The sequence below is a fragment of the Solanum lycopersicum genome, chromosome 5, assembly GCF_036512215.1.
Source record: "Solanum lycopersicum chromosome 5, SLM_r2.1".
Taxonomy (NCBI): Eukaryota; Viridiplantae; Streptophyta; class Magnoliopsida; order Solanales; family Solanaceae; genus Solanum; species Solanum lycopersicum.
The window spans coordinates 22,347,238-22,359,165 of NC_090804.1; positions in this window are offsets into that span (position 1 = coordinate 22,347,238).

Here is an 11,928-nt window from a genome sequence, read left to right on the forward strand (position 1 = left end):
AAAAAACTCGTAAGATCTTAAGGAGAAAAAGGCTTAGGACAATTCTTAACTGCATTAGTGCTCTTCGGATCAACTTAAATACCTTATCGTGAGACTACATGGCCTAGGAATTCTACCGACCTCAACTTAAATTAACAATTTCTAAAATTAGCAAATAATTGATGGTCTTTGAGAACTTGCAAGACAATATCTCCTCAAATGTTCGACATGTTCATCCTTGCTCTGAGAATAGATTAAGATGTCAAATATGAACACAATGATGAAAATATTCAAATTTTATGTGAACATTTAGTTCATCAAATCTATAAAAGTTGCAAACGCGTTCATTATTTTAAAAGACATAATCGAAAATTCATAGTGATCATATCAAGTCCTGAAGGCTATCTTTAGAATGTCACTTTTTTTCCTTGAGCTGATAACCTAAATTGAGGGCTATCTATGAAAATAAATGCCACAACACAAAACTACCCCAGATGTGACATAGTACCTAAAATCCTGAGAGACACTAAGCTTAACCACATGGCATAACATGACACTAAGATAACAACATAATTAAAATAACATCAAAGTGGAATATAAGTCTCAAATGATAAGCTCAACATAATAGTGAAATCCAGTACAAGATCATAATGTGAAAAGACTAATATTTGACAACAAGTCTCTACTACGTAATAAGTGACTAGAATAAGACCTAACTCACTTGAACAATCTGAAACTGAAATAAGTCAGAATAACATATAAGCATAAGTGTGGAAAGGTCCCTAAACCATGAGAACTCACCAAACTTGTGCTAGGCTGATCAGAGTCTGTGCTAACCGCAAGCAAGATGAGATGTGTCAGACCCTATAATATAAAATACTGCAGGCACAAGAAATGTATGCAGACAGTACTTAGAATAGAATGTACTGAGCATAAGAAAAGATGCATGGACATAACATAAGAACGTGATAAATCTGAAAACATTATAATGTAATAATCAAGTAAACATGAAATGAAAATTGATTTCTAATTCTGAAAATAAAGTACAAGGCCAAAAAAATATTCTAAAAATCATAATCATAATATAAGTTATAATTATAAGTCTTTTGTAGGAGACTTCGTTAACTGATAAGAGTCATGTGAGTTATAACATGAAGTTTGATATATTGCTCCTACGCAAAAAAAAAAGTCCTACTTGTCAAGTTAAGGACCATAATCATGAGCTTAGGTGGATCAACTAGCTATAGTTAATTAACATTAAGTTCTATAAGGGAATGTAGTTCTAGGACAATGGCACTGCTTCAAAAGGTTTCAATCCTCTACTAATAGGCGAGACTTCATCCCAAGATCTACTCGGTGCAAAGTAAAATCACAAAGAAAAATATGCATAATCATAATTATATTCATATTCATGGCATGTGAAATAGTAAGAATCTAGTCATACCCAATTATTCATAACATAATCTTATAGTTAAAATAATAGTTCTTCCAAATCATGATTAATAACATACTCATTGAGACACTTATCTAAAGCATCTAAATCATGGTATATTTCAAAATGAGAACAATCAGAAACATTATATATTCATAAAACTGATATATTTTATCTAGGGATAATGCACAAGTACCCCCTCAACCTATGCCCGAAATCTCAAAGACACACTTATACTATACTAAGGTCCTACTACCCCCCTGAACTTATTTTATTAATGATTTTCTACCCCTTCTTGACATATGTGGCACTATCTTGTGGGCCTAACTCTGGTTGACTTTTTTTTCAAGATAGTGCCACGTAGGCCGAAAAGGGGTAGAAAATTACTTATAAAATAAGTTCAGAGAGGTAATAAGACCCTAGTATAATATAAATGTGACTTTGTGATTTCGGGCATAGGTTAAGGGGGTACTTGTGCATTTTCCCTTTTATCTAAAAGAAACTTCAGTTCATAAAATCTTTATATCATACTGCATATATATCAACATAAATTGAATTCATATTTTAAAATACTTGCATAGTTGAGTTCATTGAAAACATCGAATTATGATCAAATCAAGGATAATAAGATCATCATGATTATAAACTTAAATTCAATTAAACGCATAACAAAATCATTAAACCCTGAAATTTGGATAAGAATCGTAAGTATAGATATTGAGATTTCTTTGGGACTCAATGGGTGTAGAAGAATTCATTGATGAATTTTTCACATAACTTGATAAAACCCAGGATTTAAATTTGGAAGAAAAGACTTGAAGCTCTATGAATTCCTTGATTCCTTAGGAGAGAAGACTAGAGAGAATTTTGGAGTTTGAGAGAATGAGAGTAAACGAGAGAGGTTAGGGTCTTAAAATCAGTTATATTCCTTCAATATAAAACCAAAACAATGTAGTATAAGAACTAAAAGAGTAGGAAAAATCTCAAATAACCTTAAGAAATAACTAATGGATAGTGACCGATAACCTTTTATGGTATGTATAAAATCCTACAGGTTGTATCGTCCTTATGAACTTTCACATCTCTGTAATCATGAACCATTTCTATAAACCTTAATTCCTTATACGATCTGTACAACTTTCTTTGTAGAATGAAATCTTGTAAAATCACTTGGGTTCATGACTTGAACCACAAATCGCATGTTCAATCTGTGTTCTACTTCATTACTCGTACTAGTTAGTCATATAACTCATATTGAAATCATTCCAAGTATGCCTCGTGAAGTTGGGTTGTAAAACTCTAAGGCATCAAAATCACTTGGACTGAAGATCATAACCCCAAAATCAGTTATGGCTCGTATTGCGAACCTCATGCCATACTGGTGTCTAGTACAATATGATCTTGAGGCACCAACCACAATTGGTTTCATGGGTTGTGACACCATGTACAAACTGTAAATCATTGTCATGAAACTTTGCACCAACAACTTTATGTTACAATATCTCATATGCGAAAAAATTTATCCTCAAATGAGACTCAAATACAAATGAATAAAGTAGTAAAATGATCTAACAACCCACCACAAATGCAAAATGCATAAGAATGCATATAACTGAGGAGTAATCCACTTTGGCTAAAACATAAAGTTTAAAACTGATTTTTGGAACATGCATGCATAGGGAAACATGGAAATAGCCGAAACGCATGAATTGGAAACAATACATAAAATGAACTAATACCTCAAACTAAAACAGTTGAGGGGAAAATGTGGGGTACTTGAACCATATAGGCTTTGGCCTTTCCAGTAGGGCCCTCAACTAACTGATTCCTCCAAAGAACTTTTACGAAAGAAACTTCTTTAATTTGTTTGTCAACTTTCATACTTTTCGATTGATGAGTGGTAGATTTACACTCATTTAGGATCTATTTAACCCCATAATTAGTTCTTAAAATGCCTAATTTTTCCTATTTTGATAAATATTGATAATTTGCTGCTATGAGGGCAATTGGACAAGGCAAGAATTGATATTAGAAAGAATGACCAAAAACGCAAAAAGAATTGCAAACTACACATTGTTGATCATTTAACATAAAGGGTAGATCGCCAATTTAGCAAGACCTCACCCAAAATAGCAGTGCATAGCACTTATGTCTATCAAATCAGGTCGATGGACTCGAGTAAAGAATGGATGTGCTGAATAAGAAAGGCAATCTTGATGAACATCGCCCAAAATGACAGCGTGAGAGGAAAATCTGAATGGTCCAAAGGTGCGCCAAGGTCGTACTCGACAATTCATCAAACGTGAAAGGCTGACTCAATCTAGTGCACCAACTTAGGTTCAAACACCTGAATCCTAGACCATCAAAAGGCAAGTTGAGGAGCAAGCTCAACTAATGTCATTTATTTAGTCAGGTAATGAATTTTGGGAAATTATATATATCCAGAAAAATACAAATTAAAGATCAAATCTTAGAATAGATAATATCATATTAAAGTGTGTGTGAAGAGTTTAGAGAGAGAACATTTTACCTTTAAAGAACACTTTTTCCACCTTTTGGGGTTTTACAACTTTGTGCTTGAAATTGATAAATTGTAGTAATCCAAAGTAGATTTACTTGTAATTGCCCAATTTCACGGTACTTGTTTTACTTTTATAGAAGGAATAATTTGTTTATATTTTGTGATGGGTGGCTAAAACCTCAAGATCTAGGAGTGCAATTATGGGATTGAGTGTTGATTTAATGCGGTGGATATTGTGTTATGCTCTATTTCGTTGTTGTTATACAAGAATTTGGTCTAATTAGAATGAAATTAATTAATGGGTTAAGGTTTCAAATTTAATTCCTACTTCTGATCTCTGGTTGATACTCGTTTCATTAAAGTGGGTAATTACTTTGATACTAGCAATTTAGGTTTGATGTCTATAACTTGCTACAAATAGAGGTTATGGGTCAGATCTATTTGTCCTCTTCCTGAAAGAGATAATCGAGTAAGGTATTGAGTTGTTTAGGTTGGCATTTTAATGAGATCGATTTCCAAATCCCGCACCCCTAGATTGCTCATTAACTATTGATTTATTTGATACTTTAGCTTAATTGCGATAATTGATAATCAAAGATTTATATTAAATTGGTAGAATTGCCCAAATTTCTTGATAGGAATTCTCCATGGTATACCATTCTCTTTGGATTTCGACCCTGACTCTTCGTTGGGATTTTTATTGACTACGTTGTTGCCCCTTTTAATTAGTTTTAAGAAGGACATTGAGTGTAATCATTAGTAAATAATCTCAACCGCAACCTATTTATAAGAGAGATTTTTATTCACACCAGCACTCTCTAATGGTACAACTGAAGTAAGATCACAAATATATTTCTTCAATAAGGAAACATGAAAGGCTAGATGCATCGATGGAAAATCTAAAGGCAAATCCAACTCATATTCCACATTCCTAACATATCTCAAAACATGATGTGGGACTACATAATAGTACTAAGATTCCCCCTTTTTTAATCTTATTATACATTTTATTCATGAGATTTTTAAATAAACTCAATCATCAATGATGAACTCAAGCTCTCTCCTCCTCACAGCTGCATAATAATATTTTTATCGACTCTGAGCCATATTCAATTCATCCCTGATAACTCAAACTTTATTCATCGCCTCATGAACTAACTCAATTTTTATTAAAGCGATCTGGCCAACTTACACCTCCTACTATAGAGAGTCTCAAATTAAGTCATCTGAATACTCAACTGATAACTATTATTATAATAAAACTTCATCAAAGGAAAATGATCATCACAATTACCTTTGAAGCCAATAACACAAGCTCTCAACATATCCTCCAAAGTCTAACTAGTGCAACATGACCATCGATGCTGGTGAAAATTTATACTAAGCTTAACTTGAGTGCCTAGACCTTTTTGAGAGAAACTCTAAACTTGAGAAGCGAATTGGGTACCTCTATCAAAAATATTGGATAAGAACACTTTGTACAACTTCACCATCTCCTGAATATAGAGGTTAGCATATTTTTTGACTAAATGTGAAGTCTTTACAAGAAAAAAATGCACCGACTTAGTCATTCAGTCTACAAAAAAAATAGCAAAATCATGCAGTCGATGAGTTTGAATTTAATTCGTAATTAAGATCATATTCAAATTTTCCCACTTTTAAGTAGGAATGTTAATATCTTGAGTCATATCTTTGAATTTCAGATGCTCAACATTCACTCGTTGGCAATTTGAATACTTAGCCACAAATTCCGCAAAATCTTTCTTCATCATATTCCACCAATAGACTTCTCATTTATCATGGTAAATCTTAGTAGCTCCCACGTGAATAGAATACCAAAAACCGTGAGCTTCTGAAAAATTTTGTTGTCTCAACTAATCAACATCTAAAACACACAAACGATCTTGATGGTGAATCACACCATCTGTCCATTAAGAGAAAGCCTCAATAGTTTTTTCTAGAACCACTTTCTTCAATTCAACCAAAGGCAAATAATTATCTTATTTATCCTTTAACATATTCCACAAGAGACAATTTTGAAACATTTTGCACAATGATGCAACCATAGTCTAAATCAATCGTACACCCTATTAAGAGCATAGTGTCACGTCCCGCCACATCATAGTTAAATTTTGCATCCGTATAGAGGCTGGAGGGTCTAGAGTTATGAAGAGGTTTGTTGAGAACTCTAGAACCTTATAGATTAATCAAGAAGGCTAGAGAATTCCTTATAATTCTGTAGAATAACTTAGACATTTCAAGAAAATCTTTGGAAGATCCTAGAAAGTATAGAATTTTCTAGAATAGGGACCAAAGTGTAAATAACTTAGGGACTTGTTAATAATTTTTATTTACACTTTAGCCCCTAGGAAGTAGTATAAATTGAGGTTCCTCTCATTTGTAAATCAATCAAGAAAGTTATAAGCAATCTTCCAAGGCATTACAAAAGCCTTCTTCCAAAGTTCTCTTTTGTTCTTTCTAAGTCTTTCTTTGCATTATCTTAGCGTTCCAAGTCTTAAAGGCTTACTTGATTCTTACAAGATCATGAAAGATTCGTGAGTAAGTTGTCAAGTGCCGCACAGAATCTTAGCAAATAGTCTAAGTCCGTGACAAAGTGGTATCAGGGCAAGGTTTGATACTAAGGGAATGGCTAACGAAGGAGATATAAATGACGCTAGCACCACCAACGTCTGTATGGATGGTGAAAAGAAGAAACAAAAGGGGAAGAAACATCAAAAGGGTAATGAAGAGGTGCTACCCGATCCCACACCTAGTGAGGCGCTAACATCTAATCAACCATCGACTACTGAAGCAAGTGACAAAGAAATGGGCGAAGACGCCATAAACGTCACCACTGGAGAAGAATGGGTCACAAGGGTAAAATTGTAAGGCATTCCGTGGAGATATTAGGCCGGCGCATGAATGTGGCCGACGACAAGTTCAAGACCCTTTAGGACTTCACCCTTGAGGAGACTAAGAGCATCCTTAAGGAGTTAGAGGGCCGCCAGCGGGCCAAGTTTGAGATAAAGAAGGTTATCACTTCCTTGGAATGTCGTCTAATGGAGACGTTGAGCACGATTGACACCACAAAGGCCGAGATAAAAGCACTCAAGGAAGGCGCAAAAGTTGGAGGATCGTCGTCGCTCGATCGAGATAGGGAGGCAAGGTCGAGGCTCCCAAGACACCTTTATTCAAAGGCGTCCGTGATGCGCAAGAGGTGGAGAAATTTCTGTGGCATTTAGAGAATTACTTCAAGTGCAATAAGCTGAAGAGCGACGAGAGTAAGATCAACACCGCTGTGTTGTATCTTTCAGATGGTCATGTTATGGTGGAGGTGTAAATAGTCCGAGATAGGGAAGGGGTGGTACACCATCAATACTTGGGAGAAATTCCAAGAGGAGTTCAAGAAGGCATTGTTTCCTAACAACGTCATCTATGAGGCGAAGCGCAAGTTTAGAGAACTGAAGCATACGGGCAGCATACGCGCACATGTGCAGGAGTTCACCACCCTCACGCTTCAGATTCCCAACCTCACGGATGAAGACATGTTGTTCCACTTCATGGATGGACTGCAGAGTTGGTCCAGGACAGAGTTGGAACGACAACAGGTCAGGACTATTGATGAAGCCATCACACAGGCCAAAGCTTTGATAGACTTCAGGAATGAAAAGCCAAACAAAGTCGGAGGAGACGAAGTGAGAGGTAGTCATGACCATGGTGGAGGAGATCGTGCCAAAGGCGGGGAGCAGCGGCCACATCCTAAGAAACATGATACTTATAAGTCCGATGCAAGAAGTCTAGATGTCATGGCAACACGGAGAGAAAGACAGAGGTTTCCAAAAGAGGTGATTGCTGCATATGTGGTGGACCGCATGGCTATACGAGGTATCCTGAACTGAAGAGCCTTGGTACTATCCTGCGAGAGAGGAAAGAGAAGGAAGCACATGAGCAAGAACAAGGTGCCGAAATGACGCAATTGGGATTAATAAGACTATGCGGAACTATCACCAAGCAACCAGAGAAGCTGAGAGTATGCGCGACATAGTATGTCGATATCACGATCAATGGAAGACCCGCTCGTGCTATGGTCGACACAGGTGTAAAGGTCAATATCATTACCAAGACGACAACAACAAGGTTGGGGCTGCGTTACAGTCTAAGTAACGCTAACTCAGGACGGTCAATGCACCACCGGCTCCCGTAAGTGGAGTCGCACATGGATTAAGCATCACGCTAGGCTAGTGGCAAGGTAAAACCAACTTTGTTGTCGCTCCTTTAGATATCTTTGATATAATTCTTGGGCAGGAGTTCTTCCAGAGTGCCACACATTGATCGATCCTTACCTCCAACGACTTCTGGTCATGATGAAAGGAGGAACATGCATGGTTCCCATGATTAAGGCACCGAAGACAGAAGGGCAGTTCCGACTAACGGCCATGCAGCTCAAGAAAAAATCCTATGAAGGAGAAGTCGACATTTTTGGCCACCATTACAAGTTTGAAAGAAGACAATCGTGCTAAGAAGTCCTTACCACCATGCATGAAGAAGCTTCCAAGAGGGAACAACGTCGTGATGCCAAAGAAGCCGCTGAGGCGCTTGACTCCTAGGAAGGAGGTAGATCGTGAGGCCGAGTTAGAAGAGATAAAGAAGCAATTGAAAGAGTTGTGCGAGGGCATAGATCGAGTTAATGGACTATAGGTTGCGTACAAGAATAAAAGACTCGGTCGCCGATGAAGTGACAATGCGACACGATTATCGCATCAATAGGTGGGGGAGAGTGTAACGTCCCACCAAATCATAGTTAAATTTTGCATTCGGATAGAGGCGGAAGGGTCTAGAGTTGTGGAGAGGTTTACGGAGAACTCTAGAACCTTCTAGATTAATCAAGAAGGCTAGAGAATTCCTTAGAATTCTCTAGAATAACTTAGGCATTTCAAGAAAGTCTTTGGAAGATCTTCGAAAGTATACACTTTTCTAGAATAGGGACCAAAGTGTAAATAACTTAGGAAATTGTAAGTAATTTTTATACTTTAGCCCCTAGGAAGTAGTATAAATAGAGGTGCCTCTCATTTGTAAATCAACCCAAGCAAGTTGTAAGCAATCTTCCAAAGCTGTACAAAAGCCTTCTTCCAAATTTCTTTTTTGTTCTTTCTAAGTCTTTCTTTGCATTCTTTTAGCGTTCAGAGTCTTAAAGGCTTACTTGAACTACAAGATCATGAAAAATTCGTGAGTAAGTTGTTAAGTGCCACATGGAGTCTTAGCAAATACTCTAAGTCTGTGACTATAGACACCTATATTTCCCTTATTTGAATGGTAAAAGATACTTATGTCAGAATCCTTTCAACAATCCAGGCCACTTCATGGGAAAAAGATTAAGATTCTTTTGACTAAACACATATAGAAGGATCTTGTAACTGGTGAACACATCTACATGAAAATCATATACAATGTATATATATCTTCAGGGAAAACACTATCACCATCAACTCCAAATCGTGAGTTGGCTACTTCTTCTCATGAACTTTAATTTTCCTTGAAAAATATGCTATCACCTTACTATGTAGCATCAAAGCACAACCAAGATCAATTTTGGAGGCATCACAATACATAACAAAACCATCCAATAAAGTCAAGACTGGGCTGAAGTAAGTGGACTTTTTAACTATTGGAAACTCTTCTCACAAGCTTCATGCTATTGAAATTTTACTTTCTTTTGAGTTAAAGTAGTCAAACGAGAAGCAATAGAGGGAAATCCTTCCACAAGCCATCTATAGTAACTGCCTGAACTCAAGAAACTCTGAATATTTTAGGAAGAGAGACAGATCTAGAACAGTTCTTAACCACCTCAATCTTTTTAGGATCAACTTGAATTCCTTCTTAAGAGACAATATGGCCAAAGAATGAAACTAACCTTAAGAAAAACCTATACCTTATAAACTTGGCAAACAACTAATGAAGGCGCAAGAAAATTCTTAAATAATCGGTATGCTCATTCTAACTCCAAGAATAGATCAATATTTCATCAATCAATATAATTGTAAACATGTGTAAGTAGAGCTTGAACATCCTATTTGCCACGACCCAAAGTACACTCTAGACTTGATATAATATATAAGACCCGAATAGACTCTACACAAGACACTTGACATATATATACACAACATAATAGACAAATGTAGGAAATTTCATGTGAATAAAAGAGTTTGACATTAAAGCAGAATTCTAGCATAGTCTTTACAAGTCATCTAATACATCAAAAGAAGTGGATGGTACTTAACCCGTACACTAAGTACAATGTCTAAAAAAGCATAAGGGAAAAAATAATGAAGATCACATTGTCCTCGGAACATGAGGACTCACCATGTCTCTAACTTTGAACAATAAAACCTCACCAACTAGCCACGAGCGAAAGGATAGGAACTGTCACTCCCTACACTAGTAAATAATGTAGGCATAAGTATGAATTAGTACATGGAATGTACTAAGTATGAGAGATTTGCAATAAAACCTGAAATATGATTATAAAAGAACATAGTCGAAAGTATGATATGCATGACCAAGCTAGACATAGTAAAACCTTAAAGAAGAATCATAGATCATGAATATGGTCAATGCATCTTAAAATTATAAGAAAACTTCATAAAACCTTCATTTTGTGGGATATTTACTTTAACCGATAATAGACCATGCTAGCTATGATATGAAATCTGATGTAAATCCCACATCGAGAAGGGAGAGTCTACTTGTCAAGGTATAGCTTTGTAACATATCATATGTTATATGTGGATCCAGTAGCTAGTCTATTTAAGGCAATCCTACGAGGTCTCAAAATCTGAAACTAGAGGTTGCTACTAGAGACTACCCTATTTGAACCTCCATCTCAAAGTTCTCTCTATGATAAGTTAAATCTCAATGGTATAGTCATATTCATAGATATATTATCATCCAAGGATGTTTGTATAATGTAATTTTGTATAAAATAATTTATATAATTGTTTAAAGTTTAGATGTTTCTATAGATTTGTTATTTCGAGTTTAAACAAAAATAACTCAATTATACAAACATACTTGTGGATTGTACAACTCGCCCGCAAATTATATTAACTCGCGAATCATGCAAACCAACAAATTGTACAAATGAGGAAACTTAAATAGTAGGTAGAACATTTACCTGTGCACTATAACTATGGAGTATAATTAAGTTTATTATAATGGTTATTTTGCGAACATTTCCCAGTTATGAACTCAACCCATTAGTCACTAACAAAATTAACTATTTTTAAAAATATCCGTCAGCTAAATAATCATAGTTAAATGAGTAATTAGAAATTCCATTTATAATTTTACGGAAAGGATATTTTATGACAGAGAGATGGCTCATTCTCAAAATAACCTAACGGGTCATTATAACATTCTACCGATGGAGCACAAGTCTGAAGACAGAACTTGAAGGACCAAAATACGATTATGGAAATTAGTACTTCCTTTGTAAGATTACAAGGACATAATGGAAAATTTCCCAATTATGAATCTTTATCTTATATTTGTAGAAAATATATTCATAGAGTTGTTTATACTCAATTTTGACTGACTTATAACCATTGTGAATTGTTATTTGATTAAATACGTATTTCTAAAATCTATAACTTTTATTATATGTATAAATTTTATTTAGTTAAACATAAAATAATCACAAGTATTTACTAATCCATATTATTATTATTATTATTATAATTATAATTATAATTATTATTATTATTATTATTATTATTATTATTTGAACTTGCAAATATATTATTTATGTACCATTTTGCATTTTATCTTATGAATATTGAGAAAATATATTAAAAAGTTATTTTTCGTTAAAACTTATTTTAAATATTGGTTATTTATTTTTTATAACAATATATCTATTGATTTAGTAATATTTGTTTTACCTAGTAATTTAATAGACACTCATTTTATATGCTTTTTATAGAATTTAATTTTGACCCAA